Below are 6,891 nucleotides of genomic sequence, written 5' to 3'. Positions count from 1 at the left end.
TGCATATGCATACATGTGTGTGTGTGTGTGTGTGTGTGTTATTTGTATATTTATTAATTTGGAGGAAAAATAAATTTATTTCACACAAATACATACCATATAATCTATAAATGTTATTAAAATATTTTATAAATAATTATTAAAATATTTAACATTTATTTTTCCTCCAAAATAATACATATTTTTTTAGATATAAACATAAATTGGGCTTATTTGTCTTTTTCTCTGACATTTTTTTTCTGAATTATTTCTTTGATTTAAGGGTGAATTGTGACATGTTTTCATTAGGATTCATCCACACCTTCCCATAAAGGTCAAACAAAAAACTTTGTAAAACATTGTAGCCTTTTTCTTTCTGAGGTCTATGAATTGTAATTCATTGCATTTCTCAATTTATGAACAAAATAAAATGTTAATAATTGTTTGCCAAAAGGTGAGACCAGACCTAGTCATATTTCAAAGCAGTCTTTGTGAGAGAGCGAGAGATGAAAGCAAGCGTCTGGTTTCTCTTTCTTAGGCCTTATGGTTTTTATAACTGTTGATGAGTTGAATGTATTGTGCTGTTACTACTTCTGCCTGCATTTCTCCAGCGTTCGCTGTTTCTGTGTTCCAGACGGAAAAAAAGAGATTCCGGAAGAAAGATGAAACGTGATTTAAAATACTGTAGTGTAACGTATGTAACTGTTTACTGTAACAGTTTGCTTGAATTAATAAAAACTAATGTTCCAGGTTCTGACGGGAGAATGAATTATGGGGTCATCTGTTCAAAAGAGGTATTTGGCAATGGAAACAGAAATAGTTCACTTTTAAATGTAAAATTAAGGCATAAATATACACACGAGTCATAATCGCAGGAAATAATGTGAAGTTGTTGATTTTCCTGCAATGCTGACAGAAAACAAGATCGATGTCAAACATCAAAAATATTGATTTAGTGATGTTAAAAAAGAACTTAAATATCCACAACTCATAAATTCAGTGGAATTATTTTATTTTAAGAAGTTTTTTGACATTTAATATAATTATTATTATTATTATTTTTGAGAATTCTGAGATTTTCAGGTAATTTTAAAAACATTGCATAAATGATATTAAATTATAACCTAAAAACGCAATGTTCTAAAAGTACTGATACATAATTTATCAGTTTATATCATTGTCATTTTTAATTTAAATTATTTTAATTTTGGGGTGAAATTAGACCTTGTGCAATTATTAATTAGAGATCATTTGGCCATTTTTATTAAAAATTAAAAAAATATATATAAATATAAAAAATTCTCAAAACATTTAACACATTATTATTATTATTATTATTATTATTAAAAAGTTCGTTTTGCATATATCAAACCAAATCCTAAACATATTAGATGCAAGTACAACAGTGTTTCACATTCAAACTAAAGGTGAGGTATGAATGTCTGTCAATCAGAGGCCAGACCCGAGCTGTAATGCGCAGCTGTGACCTTCAGATGGCGCTACAGCATCAACAATCAATCCCTGAGAACAACGCAATCTAAATTAAAAATCACAAAAGAAGAGACAAATAAGAGGAAGCAACTGTTGTCTCAGACCTACACACACTTTCTGCAAAGACCGTATTTAACTAAACTCAATTTTCAGTTACTTTGATGGTGACCATACATACAGTTTCCCCCGGACTAATAAGTCAAAATTAATAAAAATAATTGAATGTAGGCGTGTTTTCAGCGGTTCTCTGTAGATCCCGCCTTCTCGCACGCCACGATTGGTCAATTATGAACATTCCATGCACGCTATTGGTCAACCTACTCATAGACATATAAATACCTAGACGCCTCATTGGCCGCTCGACCGCACGTCAACGTCGCCGCCATATTGGAGCGGGCAACTCTAGCTGTGTCTCATTTAGAAGGCCACGTCCTCTGGAGGTCGCATCCTCTGGAGGTCGAATCCTCTCTAGGATGCGTATATGGAGTGTCCTTCACCCTGGGATTAAACGAGACGGCCTTCGTAGGACGGACGGAAAACGAAACAGGAAGTATCACGTTGCTATGCCAACACATAACGTCGTTGCGCTCTCACACTTGTTTAAGAAAAAATTTTAAGGAAATTATTTCTAAATCTGGAAAGTAATTTGAAAAGAAAATGTTTTTATTTAATGTAATACAAGGGTTAAATAATAATTATTTCTCGCCCTGCTAGGAAGTACTGTTAAACTGTTAAAAAAAAAATCACTAAACACTTGTAATCATGTTTACCACACTTGTAATTCAACTTTTAAAAAATGAAGAACTTTAAAGTACTTACATTTAAACACCACATCGCTTGTGTGTAGATCTGCCGCCGCCATTTTTTCAAATAAACAACGGTTATTTATGGCGACGCAAGGGATTGTGGGTTATTTGTAGCAGCGAAGGATACACCTCATGTATCCTTCGAATTCCTGTGAAAAAAGGTCGCATTCGAAGGTCTCATTCGGAGTGTGCTACTTGCTTTTCTGAAATGAGACAACCACGATGACGTATGCAGCCTTCGAATGCGACCTTCGGAGGGCGCAACCTTCTAAATGAGACACAGCTAGAAGCTAACATAACTCTCACATCAGGACAGAAGAAAACATACGTTGCACAACGTTTTTTAAACAGAAACGGTGATGCGTTGAACACACTGTTATGATGACGCAAGAGTTGCAACTATGGCAGCTGAGAAGGCCATTCTTTGTGTTTCCTTACCTAATTCAGACTAAAACACATCTATTAAGCCTCACATACTGACTTTATTTGTAGTTCATACGGTTTTAATACCCTGTATTTTCCTTCTCATTTTTAGGAAAAGCACTTAATTACCACTGTTTATTTCTATACCAAATGTCATACACTTGCAATGAAGCTAAAAATATAAACAACTACATCATTATGTTGATATCCTACATTTTTACAATATAACTTACGACAAACATGTCTTCTAATATCTTCAGTTGTTGCGTATACCGAGCTGCAACGAACACATTTGTACATTATTTTCCTTGAAGACATTGTGCGAGTTCACTTTAATACCGCGTGCTTTATATGTTGCTGCTGATTGGACTGCAGTTCTGACACACCCACCAAACAAGAGAAAACGCATCTTAAACCCTGTTGCACACCGGTGCACGCCGGTTCCAGGAAACATGACGTTCATCACGGAAACCGTAGCAAAACGTTGCGCACCGTTTTGAAATTGAACATGCCCCTGACTCATCGACAGATTGGACAACTACAAACCGTCACACGATAATAAAAACAGACTCCGAAGTGCCGATCTGAATCAACCGAGTCGCGAACAGGCTCCGAAGTGCCGATCTGAATCAACCGAGTCGCGAACAGGCTCCGAAGTGCCGATCTGAATCAACCGAGTCGCGAACAGACTCCGATGTCCCGATCTGAATCAACCGAGTCGCGAACAGGCTCCGAATTGCCGATCTGAATCAACCGAGTCGCGAACAGGCTCCGAAGTGCCGATCTGAATCAACAGAGTCGCGAACCGAATTGCCGATCTGAATCAACCGAGTGGCGAACAGGCTCCGAAGTGCCGATCTGAATCAACAGAGTCGCGAACAGGCTTCGAAGTGCGGATCTGAATCAACCGAGTCGCGAACAGGCTCCGAAGTGCCGATCTGAATCAACCGAGTCGCGAACAGGCTCCAAAGTGCCGCCCAACATACATGGAAAAACAAACCACTGTTTCAAAATGTGTGTTTTCTGCATGAGTGTGTTTAATGTGCATTATAGAACAAAATGTCAAGCATCGTCAAGTATTTTACATTATTTGACTCATTAATTGAATAAAATAGAAAATCTTGAGGCAAGCGGCGGGGAATTAATATTATTAGTCAGGTTTTGTCTTCACAAATAAACCACTCTATTCCCAGAGAAAGGCAGAACTGAAAACTTAAATAAAATGTGTTTCTTGAGCTGAGATTGATTCAGAGGATTTTCTATATATATATATATATATATATATATATATATATATGTGTGTGTGTGTGTGTGTGTGTGTGTGTGTGTGTGTGTGTGTGAGTAAATGTATATATTATACTTAAGGAGCTCATTAATTAAACACAATTTGGAACTCATGTCCACAATATTTTTGTGTTGTGTCTTAATTTGATTAATAATTAGTATTTTAAAATTACATTTCATTTTTTTTTATTTTACTCTTTATTTTACTATTAATTTATTCTTCATTTTTATCTATTCTGTATTATTCCACCCTTTATATTACATATTCTTCTTGCTATTATTAACCTATTGTTGTTCAGTTATTTATTATGGTATTATTCATATTATACATAGAATGTAATAAATCTATTATATCTCATATGTTATTGTACCGATGTACTCGCTTTTCATATTATTCACTGTACTTTAAGTTGTACTACATATAGTTTTTAAAATAACATATCACTTTTACTATATTTCTACAGTGCACTGTATCAGTGGATATTTTCATTTTCACTGGATCCATAGCCTCATCAGTTACATGTGTTATTATTTGTTGTATGCTTCTGTAGGCTAAAGTGCTATCAAAATGAAAAGCAGAATTCAAGTGTGTGATTTGTATTTACTTGTTTTATTAAATTTTCTCAACGATAGTAAATTATTAGTGTTTAAAGATGTATTATTTAGGTTTTATCCCAGTACTTCAAAGGGAATGAGCTGTGTTCTGACCTGAGACAAAAAAAAAGAGAGAGAGAGAAAAATGTTGCGTTTGAACACAGAAAGCAATAAAACATATACATATCATGTAATGTACATTCAAATTACATTACATGAATATGTCACAGTTATACTAAATTAGCCGATTTGTAAACCGAAAAAATCAACGAAATCATCAAGTGAGACAAATGTGAGCTTTCAATTAATAATTTTCCAAACCTAACTAAACAACTGGAGGCAAAGTTTTTTTTTAACTGTTTTTTAACCGCTGAAATTGGTTGGTAAGTGAGAACGTTATGTTTTAAGGCAGTCTTGCCCTCACCAACATGGCGGACGCGTTGACGTATCGCGGCAACGGCTCAAAGCGGCCAATGAGGCGTCTGAACCTACTTTCACTTATAATGTTATCAAGATTTTTTTTATACATAAAAAACATCATAATTTAGATATAAACATTGATGGATGGAGCTGTGATTTTGGTTAAAAACGCATAAATACTCAGTGAATGTCAAACGATCAGTTTAACAGACAAAGCAATTGTGATTAGGTAATAAAAACAGTTACTCACACTTATGTTGTGACATTACTGTCGGATCAGCATCATCTTTTGGTTTCAGTCTTTCTGCTTGTAAATTAATCCGCGATAAACATGAAGTGAACTAAGGACAGAGTTCTTATTGACACAGTCAAGATTTTAATTTAAAAAAATAAAGTTAATTCACTCATAACTCCTAACGTTAGGATCAGAAGGTGATGTGTGGCACTGCAAAGCTCTTGTTGTATTAGAGCATCTTTATAGTTTGGTTTCTGCACAGAGCTATGCAATCACTTCTTTCTAAACACTACATGTGTGAATCGGTGGGCGGGGCTAAACATGCAGCAGTCTGGAGTCGGTGGGCGGGGTTAAACGGGCAGCGGTATTTTTTTTATTATTTTTTTTTATTTTTTGCAAAAAGGGTACAATTCACATGTGATTAGCCATAATATACATAATATACAAAAAACATAGAGAAACGGGCAGCGGTATAGATACAGACGGTTGGTCGGCATCTAGTCATACCTGGGGGCGTGGCGAGGGCGGAGTCGGCGTGGGGGAAAACACTGAGAGCATCGTGTGTATCTGAATGGCAAAATGCACATATTGAGCACTCATTCCCAGAGACACGTAGAACAATTGTAGTCTCTTTTAACTTTAATATTCATATACACTAGTCCATATCGATATTTGATTCATTTTACAGCCCTAATATAGATGTATTCCCAAGCTATGTGACGCCGCTTTGTTAACTCGGAGACCTGAGATCAAGACAAGCTGAAAAGCTTGAAAAAGTGGGAAAGCTGAAAAATCGCACTCCATTCAAACTATTTTCCCATGCCGGTCATGAGTACGAGTATGGCAGTTAATTACACAACAAGGTTTTACCATTGTAACTTATTTTTTAGCTGTAGAGAGCAATCAAAACAGTCTGTTATCAATACAATACAATACATACAGCAGCGTCCGTGTCCCAAAGTCCCAGAATGCATTGCGTCGCAAACACAAGCGGGGTGAATATGTGAATGAAAGTGTAAAAGTAAAAACTAAGTTGTTACGTGTCCACATGCTGGGTTTATGTTCGACACTAGGCTAACGCTGCATAGTTTTGCTTCAGGTAGAATGATAAGGCTAATTATATATGCATGCCACTTTCTGAAACAACTTTACACAGTTATGATAATGTTAATAATGAACACGATGTTAATATAGCGTGCCTGTGATGAATGCCGACTGCACACACACACACATGCTTAGTCTTGGGATTCCACAACTTCCCTTGATCATCCTCACAATTTATTGCTTGTAGCCATTTTGTAATCTTTTCCGGCTCTGTCTGTTTATTAGGAAGGTTGTAGAACTTAAATTCATAATTTGTTAGTTTATTGGAGTTACAGAAAACGACACAGCAACTCTTCTGCGTTATTGTCCCGTTTATTTCAATTGTCGCCAAGGCAATGTTTTCCCCCACGGGCTAAATTCACATCACGTGACGGGGGCGTTCCCAGACCAACCGTCTGTATCTATGGAGTCGATGGGCGGGGCTAAAAAGGCAGCGCTGTAGAAGCAGGCGTTGATCTTCTTCTGCAGAGGCGGTGCTTATCCCCACTATAACATCATAAGAGTAGACCATTCCAGAAGTTGTATTTGGCAGACTGGCTTCAATAATCTATGTTT

This window comes from Carassius auratus, unplaced genomic scaffold (genome assembly GCF_003368295.1).
Source record: "Carassius auratus strain Wakin unplaced genomic scaffold, ASM336829v1 scaf_tig00045915, whole genome shotgun sequence".
In the NCBI taxonomy this organism is placed as follows: domain Eukaryota; kingdom Metazoa; phylum Chordata; class Actinopteri; order Cypriniformes; family Cyprinidae; genus Carassius; species Carassius auratus.
The sequence above is the reverse complement of the archived record's forward strand: the minus strand, read 5'-3'. Positions refer to the sequence as shown.